The sequence below is a fragment of the Pseudophryne corroboree genome, chromosome 9 (genome assembly GCF_028390025.1).
Source record: "Pseudophryne corroboree isolate aPseCor3 chromosome 9, aPseCor3.hap2, whole genome shotgun sequence".
Taxonomy (NCBI): Eukaryota; Metazoa; Chordata; class Amphibia; order Anura; family Myobatrachidae; genus Pseudophryne; species Pseudophryne corroboree.
This window is the reverse complement of record NC_086452.1, coordinates 377,032,222-377,044,635: the sequence shown is the minus strand read 5'-3', so window position 1 is coordinate 377,044,635 and position 12,414 is coordinate 377,032,222. Positions and strand designations below refer to the sequence as shown.

Below are 12,414 nucleotides of genomic sequence, written 5' to 3'. Positions count from 1 at the left end.
GGGGGCTAAGTTTGTGGTCTCAATTCTCACCGACCATAAGAATCTGGCATATTTAGAGTCAGCGAAGTGGCTCAATGCCAGGCAAGCACGATGGGCTTTGTTTTTTGCTCGCTTTAATTTTTTGATAACATATCGCCCTGGGTCAAAAACCATCAAGGCTGATGCGCTCTCGCTGAGTTTTGCTCCAGTCCAAGAGACCACCGAGGAGCCATTGCCCATTGTGTCCCCATCATGTATTAAAGTGGGCATTACCCAGGACCTCTTGTCATTAGTCCTTAGAGCACAGGAGCAGGCTCCTCCAGACCTTCCGGTAGGTCTCTTGTTTGTGCCTCCTAGGTTAAGACAGCGAGTGTTCCTGGAATTCCATGCCAAGAGGTCGGCAGGGCATCCGGGTATTGCCAGAACTCGGGAGTTGCTGTCTAGGGCGGTGTGGTGGCCCTCGGTGGCTAGGGATGTGGATCAGTGGGTTCGGGCATGTGACGTTTGAGCCCGAAATAAAACTCCTAGAGGGGTTCCTGTCGGCCCATTACATCCACTCTCTATTCCATCTAAGCCATGGACCCACATTTCCATGGATTTTGTGGTGGACTTGCCCAAATCCTCGGGGATGACAGCCATTTGGGTTGTCGTTGACAGGTTTTCGAAGATGGCGCATTTCGTTCCACTGGTTGGGTTGCCATCGGTCAGACGCCTGTCTGAGTTATTTATGCAGCATGTTGTGCGCCTCCACGGGTTGCCACTTGATGTGGTCTCTGACCGTGGATCCCAGTTTGTGGCCAAATTATGGAGGGCATTTTGTTCTGATCTCCAGATTTCTGTGAGCTTGTCGTCAGGCTACCATCCACAGTCTAATGGGCAGACTGAGAGGGTGAACCAGTCCTTGGAGCAGTTCCTCAGGTGTTATGTCTCCAAGTGTCATACTGACTGGGTAGCTCATCTGTCCATGGCGGAGTTTGCCTATAACAACGCGGCTCACTCTGCTACAGGGATCTCTCCCTTCCTTTGTGTGTATGGGCATCATCCTAAGGCCAATTCTTTTGACCCCCTGGATTCCACGCCTGGTGGTTCCTCTGTGGTTTCGGCCCTTAGGGGTATTTGGAGGAAAGTTAAGAAAGCCCTTGTGTCTGTGTCATTAGTGAACAAAAGGGTTTTTGATAAACGGAGAAGACCCTGCAGCTTTAAATTAGGAGACTTCGTCTGGTTGTCCACCAAGAATTTGAAGTTGAGACAGCCATCTCATAAGTTAGGCCCCCGGTTCATCGGCCCTTATAAGATCACTAGGGTTATCAATCCGGTGGCATTTCAGTTAGATCTGCCTCGTTCATTGGGTATCAATAAAACATTTAATTGTTCCCTTTTAAAACTGGCGGTTAGTAATCCTTCTTCCAGTGGAAGACCTTCTCCTCTTCTGATACGGGGTCAGAGGGAGTTTGTGGTTGAAAGGGTTCTTGACTCCAAGATGGTTCGGGGTCGGCTGTAATTTTTGGTGTACTGGAAGGGGTATGGCCCGGAGGAGCGGTCGTGGGTGCGCAGTTGTGATCTTCATGCCCCCAGACTGATACGCTCTTTCTTCTCGCAGTTCACCGATAAACCCGGTGGTAGGGGATCTTTGACCCCTCGTCAGAGGGGGGGGTACAGTTAGGATCTCCTGTTCTGTACTGCCACGTCGCCATGGCAACCGGGAGGCAAGTGTCTATATTTCTATCTCTGACCAAGGAGTTTATTCCCACACCCGTTGGTAACCCTTTGGGGTTTTTCCTGTTGCTCTTAGCAACATCATTTTGGGTGCTCCACATGTTAAATCACTACATCTCGCTTCACTGTCCGCTCTATTCCATCTGAGCATTCCTGACACTAGGGAGACACCCAATTCCTGAGCCTTTGGGCTTCCCCGTTCATTTTGTGTTTATTAGTTATTCCATCACCTCCTGTGTATGTTGTGTTATACTGTCTGTGAGTTCGTTTTGCCTCGCATCCCTCTCTGTTCATACACCGGTATACTCCTGTTAGCACTGGTATGAGTAACACAAAGCTCACCCAGTGTGTCCAATGAATGTGGCTGTATTCATGAAAGTGTCTCAATTAAAGCAGGAATCATTCAGATACAGATACAGAGAGTAATGCTTCCCTTTTATGGCTCCGTTACTCTCATTGATCCATTACTAAAAAATCCCGCCCGGTAGTGGCATTATTTTCAGTTTGGGATCGAACCAACCTGCTCTTGCTCTATCTGTATCCTTCTCCGCTCATTCCCATTTTTGGTAGTCGATCTTTTACCCTATGTCACAGCTACCAGCAAATCCCGGCTTAAGCCTCGGAATTTACCTGTCTGGCCGACTGTGCGAGCGCGCTCGTCCCGGCGGGGAGCACTCTGTTTGGCAGCAGCACTGTTCCCAGAGGTGGTCGGTGGCAGGGCACAAGTCAGAGAGGAGACTGTGTCATGCTGCTGTAGCATTCCCTGTGACTTTGGACTGTCGGGCAGAGGCGTAGCTAGGGTCTTTGGAGCCCCGGGCAAGATGGAAAATGGCGCCCCCCCCCAAAAAAAAAAAAAAAAAAACAGCAAAAGAAGCATGTGCGCGCGCCGAAAAAATGGGCATGGCCACACACCAGAAGGGGTGTGGCCACTGAAAATGGCCCACAGTGCCAGTTACATTGCCCCACAGTGCCAGTTACATTGCCCCACAGTGCCAGATACATGCCCCACAGTGCCAGATACATGTCCCACAGTGCCAGATACATTGCCCCACAGTGCCAGTTACATTGCCAGATACATTGCCCCACTGTGCCAGATACATGCCCCACTGTGCCAGATACATGCCCCACTGTGCCAGATACATTGCCCCACAGTGCCAGAAACATGCCCCACTGTGCCAGGTACATGCCCCACTGTGCCAGGTACATGCCCCACTGTGCCAGGTACATGCCCCACTGTGCCAGATACATTGCCCCACTGTGCCAGATACATTGCCCCACTGTGCCAGATACATTGCCCCACTGTGCCAGATACATTGCCCCACTGTGCCAGATACATGCCCCAATGTGCCAGATACATGCCCCACTGTTCCAGATACATGCCCCACTGTGCCAGATACATGCCCCACTGTGCCAGATACATTGCCCCACAGTGCCAGATACATGCCCCACTGTGCCAGATACATGCCCCTCAGTGCCAGATACATTGCCCCACTGTGCCAGATACACTGAACCACTGTGCCAGATACATGCCCCACTGTGCCAGATACATGCCCCACTGTGCCAGATACATGCCCCACTGTGCCAGATACATGCCCCACTGTGCCAGATACATGCCCCACTGTGCCCCCCCCACCCCCCCGGTCACTCACCTGCTGTTATGTCTGTGAGGGGAGCAGAGCGCAGCGCAGCGCCTCTCCTTCCCCTCACCGCTCCCGGTCTCCGGCGGCTGTGTGGCGCCGGTTCGCCAGCCAATCAGAGCTCGCGGACCGGCAGCCAATCAGGAGCCGGTCCGCAAGCTCTGATTGGCTAACGCCGGAGACCGGACACACGCAGCGCTGCTGGCAGCGCTGTTAGTGCTCTGGCGGCGGTGAGGGGAGGGAGAGACACTGCGCTCTCCTCCCCTCACATTTCGGCGTGATGGGGGCGAGTGGGGCATGATGCCCTGGCCGCCGCCCCCTCTCCTGGGCCTGCCAAGGCGCCCAGGGCACGTGCCCCACTCACCCTACCCTTGTTACGCCTCTGCTGTCGGGACATGTGGTGTGGATGGTGCCATTTTGCTTCATGTCACCTGACCAGGATCAGCCCAATCCTGGTAAGGTTGTGAGTCAGCTGATTCCTTCAGTCAATCCGGATTCACTTGAGGGTATAAAGCTTCCTTCTTTACATGACTCTGGTGCCAGTTCCATAGTCACACAGCAGTGTGAGCATTGCAACTGTGTTCCTTTAGTGAGACTCTAGCCTCGGGTCTGAGTATCACTGTGGAAACCATCCTATACAAGCATTACTCCAGTTCCAGTCCGGTTGCACTCCAGTCCAGAGTCATCATTCTGGTACCAGCCTGGTCAGCACTCGTCTGGATTCAGCTGGACAGACCACCAGCCTAAAGCCAAACCTTTACCAGAACACCTAGACCAGATAACACAGACAGGGGGCCGAGACCGGCTTACTGGGTGTAGCAAAGCCCAAAGTTCCTGGCGGGGTGTCCTGGTGAAGACCACCAGTGGGGTAAGACACTGCGCCCCTGTCCTATGTCTCGTCAACCTCCTGGTACTAGTTCTACCCATAACCTTGTAACATCAAAGGGTTACTCCATTCTATGCGAAAGCACGATCTCCGGCCTCCCAGCTTTCAGTGTAATACTACCCAGAGAACCAGTGTCTTTGACACCACTCCAGAGACATCCGAAACCCAGAATCAGACACCCTAGTCCTTGACTGCTCATTTTCCACATCTAGGGTGATTGTGCGGTATCTGGTTTCACAATGACCTCACTCCATCGTCTTTTTTCCCCCAATTTGTAGAAATCTTACAATCTCTGAAACTCTCACATAAACAGTTCCACCAATATTTTAAATATCAGTAATTTTTACACACTTCATAAATCCAGAATATTGAATAGACCCCTAACTACTTTTGAGTTCCTCTGTACGAGACAAGCTTTCTCTTAAGGGATTGTTTCCACCCTATATGCTGAGCTCTTTCTGTCTCTCGTTAGCGGCCTGATGACCATCACGAATCAGCATGGGAGTGGGATGTTGGCAAACATATGGACAGAGAGAAATGGTACTTTGTCCCATCCAGACTTGGCAAAATATTTCCTAATGTCTCAGACATACAGTATGTTGGAGACCGGCCCGGCGACAGGGGGGTTAAAGTGGGACACCTGTACAGGGCCCCGTGAGTCAGAGAATCAGGAAATTAAAAATGAGGCAGAAGCACCAGCAAACCACCCCTCCCCCCTGCAATTACCGGTCACCTGGTCCAACAAGAGACATGGAAGTGCTGGTGTCACAGGACAGGGCAATGGTGATGGAAATCACACGGAGGATGATGGAGGGATGAGGGAAAGTCAGGGAGAAGTAATAGTGATATATATATTGTGAGTTGTATGTATATACATACAGTACACATACAGTATATCTATGTGTATGTAGGGATGTTTTTGTAGGAGGTTTGAGGTCGAGTGTGGTTGAGGGGGGGCCACAGAGATATCAGTGTAGAGGGCCCCAAGATTTCGGTTGCTGGCCCTGGTTGGAGAGGATACCAGAGTTCCAGCACCTTCTTACTTACAGTATCTGGTGGGCTTGTCTAACACTAACTGTTTACTTGCCAGCTTTGAGAGAGATCGGATACTGTCCATCCATTCAATACTTTTTTTTTTATCTCCTAAATACGACTTTTTGACCCAGATTCCTTCCCCTGGACATGGCTTAGCACCAATTCAAATGTATTAATCAAATAACATAAATTACCAGCTGTCAACTAGAGGTCTCAAAACACCCCTTCTATCACATATGTATTTAAAGCTGGGCATGCACTATACAATTATCTGGCAGATTACCTGTCAGATCTGTCTGGCTGTGGAATGAAAATCTGGTAATGGATGAGAGCAAATGACAATCGACAATTTGTAACCAAAAATTGAATAGTGAACAAAACCTGTTGTTCAGACAAATTGGTTAAATTACGTCTTTAACCAATTTGCATGAACAATAGCTTTTGTCCGTTTTTCAGTGTTTGGGGCAAATGGTTGATCCACTACCAGATTTTCATTCCAATCAGCCAGTTCTGGCAGATATGGACCCTTCGCACAAACCCGTCGCTGACCGGCGATCCACTTTGCAGCCATCCGTCGCGCCTGTGCATTGCGGTGCATACACATGCGCAGTTCAGATCTGTTTGCCCACTGTGCGAAAACGCAGAGCAGCGATCAGGTCTGAATTTCCCACGGGATCTCTACATAAATTACAGGATTACCTCCTCCAAATTTATCAAATATGTCATTTTTTAGGCAGTAAATGTGAGTGTCTTGTTAGACTGCAGAGTGCTATCTCTCAGATGTTTAAAAAGTATATATTTCTACACCATTAAACCTACACAGTAATAAGGCATCCAAGAGAGAATCCAAATCATTGATGAGATTAGAAGAGGAAATTGTCAGCTTCCCAAAGAGGACAGCTGCCGGAGAACAAAAGCAATCTAATAGTGATCACTGACCTATATTAAAAGGATTTGAACATAATGTCATTATAATGTTACGACTGTTAGATTACAATCCAAGAGTTTCCACTTTAATATTTAAAAACTTGCTAGTTGAAAAGCCTGAGAGATTTAGATAATTGTCTATTTAGGCAAACAGTACATGATCAACCACAGAAGGTAGACCAACTACCCCTAGCACAGCTTGGTTCCATGAAATCAGCACGTCGCATTAGGCAGGATATGTCCTAAATATTGAACTAGACACAGTGTCACGTGTGGATGTAGAAGCTTGAATATTAGGGGTCATTCCGGGTTGATCGTAGCTGTGCTAAATTTAGCACAGCTACGATCATCTTCCCTGACATGCGGGGGGACGCCCAGCACAGGGCTAGCCCGCCTCGCATGTCAGTGCCGCCCCCCTCCGCACAAATACAAAATCATCGCACAGCGGCGATGCCTTTGTATTTGAGGAGTAACTCCCGGCCAGCGCAGCTCCTGCGGCTGGTTGGGAGCTAATTGTCGCTGCCGCTGGCTGCAGCGGCTGCGTGAGATGTCACACTGCCACCGCGCCCCCCCCCCCCCAACGGGAGAGGAGCTGGGCAATGCTGTGTTGACAACATGGCATTGCTTGCAACATCGCCAGATTCGGCTGCATGTACAGCCGACTGGCAATGTCGCAAGCAGGTGACGATATACTGGGTATACACTAGACTATTATCGTGAACGATGCCTCGGAATCAGGCACATCGTCTACCATATCGTCTAGTGTGCACCCAGCTTTAGGTCTAAATCTATAGATAATGATGTTGGGTTTTTGGTACTTCTGTCCACATGGGGTAATTTCAAGTGCTTTAAAGAGAAGCAGAATGGTGTGTACCCAGCGTAAAGTGGGGAATGCCTCCTTAAATGTGCTTCCTCTACCCTGCTAGCTCATTTAAATAATACCGTCTCACAAAATGAAATGTTGTTTTTCCATGTCAATGCAAAACTAAGGGCATATGTACATCTTATCAACACTGGACAATGCACATGTAGAAAACCTGTATCCACGGTTCTGCAGATTAAGGAGCATTATGCTCATTTGCTGCACACCCTGTTTCTGTCCATCTATGGAAACATCTTTTTAGGCAACAATAACTTAAAATACTCTACAAAAACTGGGTAACTGTTCCCCACAATAATAATAACAAAAAAAAAAAACAACAAAAGAAAACAGTTAAAAATAATCTAGAATTATAAGAGGTATCGTGTGCTATGCATACGCGACAGCAACATTGAGAACAAATGGAAACCTGTATTGGATACAATTCCCAGTATCTGATGCTTTGTAAGGGAAAAGGCTGAGGGTTTAATCGAGAGCACAGGCACCAATTAAGTCTGGTTTCATATTGGCATGTCTTCACTTGGCAGGAAAGGAACACTGTCAAAGTAAATATATGGTAGAAAACTATTATTATGACTCATTTATGATGTCTATACAAAGAAGAGTTTCTAAAGAGACATGGCAGAATACACAAATGACAAAGTGTATGGACTTAGCATGCACAAGATGAGGTTTCTGGTGCCTACATCAATTAAGTTATAAATCACAATCATATCTAACTGATCTCTATTGTTCTTGTGTGTTTGAGTTTCAGGACTGATGAGAACAGAAGGAATAAAGAAAGTTTTCTTTTCCACATGAAATGTATACTTTGAGATCAGCTGTCTCTGCATCACTTCCAGATTTCAATAACGTGAAAAAAAAGAAAGAAACATCTACAACTTTTGTTTATAGGCAGAGGCGTCTCTAGGTCCCGTGGGGCCTCAGGGAAATAGGCCGTGTGTTTACAGTCAACATGTTCATAGCATTTTTAATGCTGAAGAAAAGTGGCGCAAAGAGTCCCTGTGTAACAAGTAATAGTAACGGATGGGCAGAGGCATTAGGGAGGAAAAAGAGGGCGAGAGAGTAGAAAAAGACTAGTTATGGAAGAGCGGTTGTAGGACCGAATAGAACAGGTAGAGAAAATTGGTTTGTTTATAGATATAAAAAACATACAAAGGAAGATAGGGAGACATAGTGTATCCAATTAGTGCTGATCTGTTTTCGGCAGGTGAAAATGGACGGATATCGCGATTAATGACCAATGGCCGCTTTCAATGTTGGACCCGTGATTGAGCAAAAACATATGGGATCGGAGATAAGTCCCCAATCTCATGTGCTATTGCGGATCCGTCAGCCCGGTTATTGCGGATTATTCTTTGGGTGCCCAATAAGTGCCAGCATTGGGGGAGGAGCCCGCTGCATCAGGGCTAATAGGATAGCCCCTGGCAATACAATTACCTACGGTCATTGATCACGGAAATTGGATACCCCCCCAAATGGATAAACAATACACATCCCGGTCTCATCTTGTGACTTCTGAGAATTGAACCAGTAATTAGGTTTGCAAAGGCATATGTCTGGCCCGATAGTATTGCTGGGGTGGCGGCTGCAGGCTACGTCTTGTTCCAAGTTGTGACAAATCAGGAATGGTCAGATCTCAAAACCTAAACCTAGCCTAAAAATTGTGGCATATTCATTAGTTCTCTGGATGTGCTGAAATTAGGTTATCTGGAAGGATGCTGATGCAGCTAGCGCTGAGCAAGTTTGGAGCAGTAATAATATAAATGTGCATTCTAAGGGGGGTATTCAATTAGTGCAGTTTTTTCGACCAGTCGAAAAAACTGCCCTTTTTTTTTGCCAGTTTTTAGGTCAAATTTACATTCGACCTATTCAATGCCCGTGCCAGTTTTTTGACTGGTCGAAAAATCTGCCACTGGAGAAAACCACAAATTTGTCACCGATACACATGTTTTGGCGAATTAGTGGGCGTTTTCGCCCATTTTTGGTGCTATTTTTGCCCATGCCGATTCGACAAAAAAAAAAAAAGTGAAAAGGCATGGGTGAAAATGGGTTAAAAAATGTGCGAAAACGCCCGCAATTGAATACCCTGTGTCGAATTAGTGCCGTTTTTTTCGACCAGTCAAAAAAAGGCACTTGATTGAATACCCCCCATAGTTCTAATAACCGGGTACATTGCCAACAGGAGCATACAGCTGTGCATCTTGCAGTTAAGAGTGAGAGGCGTTTGCATACTGTACACACAGATAAGTGTATGCCCGTGTGGAGTCTTCTAGGAGTCTGTCTAGCATATGGTTGAGAGGCCTCAAACAATGAATAATACAGAGCATACACACTGTCCCGTTAACACAGCATTGCTTTATATAAGTCAGCAGCTTCTAATTAATAGCATTATTTAATGGTTACAGTATTTATAAAATGCATAAGGGTGGAATAGAATTTTTTCATGTTCCTTTAGTTATCGTGCTGTACTACTTGTACATGTGTCTTTTGTTTGACTACAAATCTGTGCATTACATGTTAACTTAAGCCATGTACACATGGCACGATGCGCTGACTATTCAACGGGGCCGATATAGTCAATGTTCGGCTGCCTGCGCAGTCTATTTTTTCTTGCGATTCCGATCCCGTTGGACTGCACATCGGCATCGCAAGCTGTGTACATACGGTGCAATATCCTTACGATTTTGACTATATAGTCAAAACCGTAAGGAAAGTTAAGTGCATATCGCACCGTGTGTACACACCTTTAGGAGTCACCTATATTTTATGTCTTAAGTTAACACCAAACAAAACAAAACCAAAACATAACCTGCAAAACTTTACAACGTATTTTTATTTCGCACTTGGGTGCACACTACTTTCATTAAAAAGTAACTGCAAACAACTTTGCCCATCTATCAAGAGGTTCAATTTTCTTAATGCCAGAATATTCTCTCATGTGTGAATAAAGTACTGGAAGAATACATTTCTAAATACAAGTATTAGATATTGGAGCCAAGCTGATTGCCATGGTAATGATTGCATTTGTGAAAACAATGTCCTTCTTACTACAATAACAAACAACTAAAACAAAAAAAACTGCCTAGATATGAAATAAAAAAAATCAGAATAAGAATTTAGAAAAATTATAAGGGGAATATACCAACTGTTTTTAATTACTGCAATAATGCATCAAGTTGTATTCAAGCACAACGTAAATACGAAGAGGCCAATTCAATTACCCACAGCCGTAAGTGTGGCTATATGCTCCGGACTTGCAGATGTTTATTTGCAGCCTCATAAAGCCTTTGTATGGGATCCAAGGCCCACTTTTAAGCCAGGCCCATTACATGTGTACCTCTAGACTCCAGATGGCAATCCGGTTGCCGTTTCCGGGATGGCCCACAGAGGCAACAGCCTCCTATGCCTACAGTAGTTATGCCATTGATGTCTTTGACATATATTAATAAAGAATAATTAGTTTTACTTTAATTTCAAAATGTGGAATGCCTCCCAGTTGTAAGGGTTCTTATACCAAACTCAACAGGCAGCCTTTCACTCTTCCTACTTCATTCTAAAGTCCCAAACACCACCGATGAGGCTTTCCAATAATGCCAAACGCCAAGTTTACCATTCCACTAATCAGTAGCAAGTTATGGTATGGTAAGGCATGTAATACAGATGTAAAACCACCTGAAATTTTAGAAAATATTTATTGCTCTTAAGGCTTAATCTTTACCTGTAAAATGAAAGACAATTGTGTTACAAGAGATGAAAATAAACATTGCTACCTAAGATCGGGAACGCTGGAAATGCACTGGATGTACGTTGCACGCAGTTTCTGAGTCCAGCTAAAAGCAGTGCACATGGAAACTCTGCCAAACATAATTTTTCAATTAAATATTTACTTCATATTCAGAACCGTAGGCATTTTTAGAGATTAAAAGATTTTCCATTTACATACTTGACCTCTTCTAACCACTGTTTTTCCTCTCAAATACACAAGACATAAAATTGCTAGATTTGGCAGGTACCAGCAAGACTTCTTTTAATTACTTAGTGAGTAACCGTATCAGCTAAATGCTGAGTTCAGAGAGTGAATCTAATGACATGGGCATCGCATAATACAAATTGCTGATGGCCGGCTGCACATAAGAACTACTGCGTCAAGAAAATAATTACAAAGAAATAGGAAAAGCAACATGAAAGATAAACACGATCATTGGAAAAGTGACATAAAAACATTCCGAAGCAATTTCCCATATTTACGTTCACTGCTGGAAGAGTCCGGGTTAAGAGGTAGATATTTGGAAGGCCACCTATTTCCTTAGAGTCAAACCAGCTGGATCCAATGTAAATTTGCACTAAAACCAGCTAGCTAACATTCAACATAAAATATTTTAAAAGATGTGGGAGAACATTGCAATCAATTGATAATACACATAATGACCCATGTCAAAAAGTGCAACAAATAATTAGTTTAAACAGCATCCACCATTGAAATTCATTTGTCACATATCCCACCCTTTTAAGAGACCTTTTTAATGGCATGGGCAGAGCTAGGGCCATGGGTTAAATTCCAACCAAGCCAGTATACATGTGGAGTTTACATGTTCTCACATGACTCCTGAACTTTCGGTAGTTCTCTTGGACTCCCAGGAAAGTAGACAAACCTCCTAGATCCCCAGTTAAGCAGGCTTGATGATTTAATTAGCAGTGTTTTGAAAAATCATAGCGCCCCTCCCCCACTTCGCATCACAGAACAGGAAACTTGGGTTGACCCACTGTATACGCAGCATGGATGCCTATGCAGGTGTATCGCCGCCATATTTCACATCGCAGCGGCCGTATGTGTCATCACTCAGCTGCCCCTTAAACGGTCCGGAAGCACCTCAGTTGTCCGGACCACTCTATCCCAAAGCCGTAATCCTTCCGGGATGCGAACGCTATGAGAACTGTGGCCGCTGCACATGCAAAAATGCTGGAGAATCGTTCGTTTGCAATTTTCGGACATTTGCGTCCCTTACTGAATGAGGGCCTGTAAGTGTTACTGGGATATGCAATGTTGTGGATGATTAAAAATGTACTGTATATAGGGTGTGTGGCTAGGATGGGCATGGAGTAGCACTTATATCGTGCAGCTCTCCAGCCTATACATCCTGAGGTGATATCCTAGATTCCCCCCTGGGTCTGATACTTGGGCCACGGATTTCTAAAGGTTTGCTGCCCCCCCTGAAGTGGATCTGGACCAGCTGCTGTCAGCTATTGTGTTGTAGGAGCCGTTCCTGTGTGGGTGCCCTGGTGCGTGCTAGGCCCGCATGAGTAGCCGCGGGCTCGCGCTCCACGACCGGAAGTTCGGCTCCCTGCTACGC

The 12,414-nt window shown here is 45.8% G+C and overlaps 1 protein-coding gene across 5 annotated transcripts in view; it reads right to left on the bottom strand.

Moving 5' to 3' along the window:
* ATG7 (autophagy related 7) overlaps positions 1-12,414 on the bottom strand; it is a 617,483-nt gene that overhangs the window by 173,901 nt on the left and 431,168 nt on the right. The gene's annotated exons all lie outside the window — the stretch shown is intronic.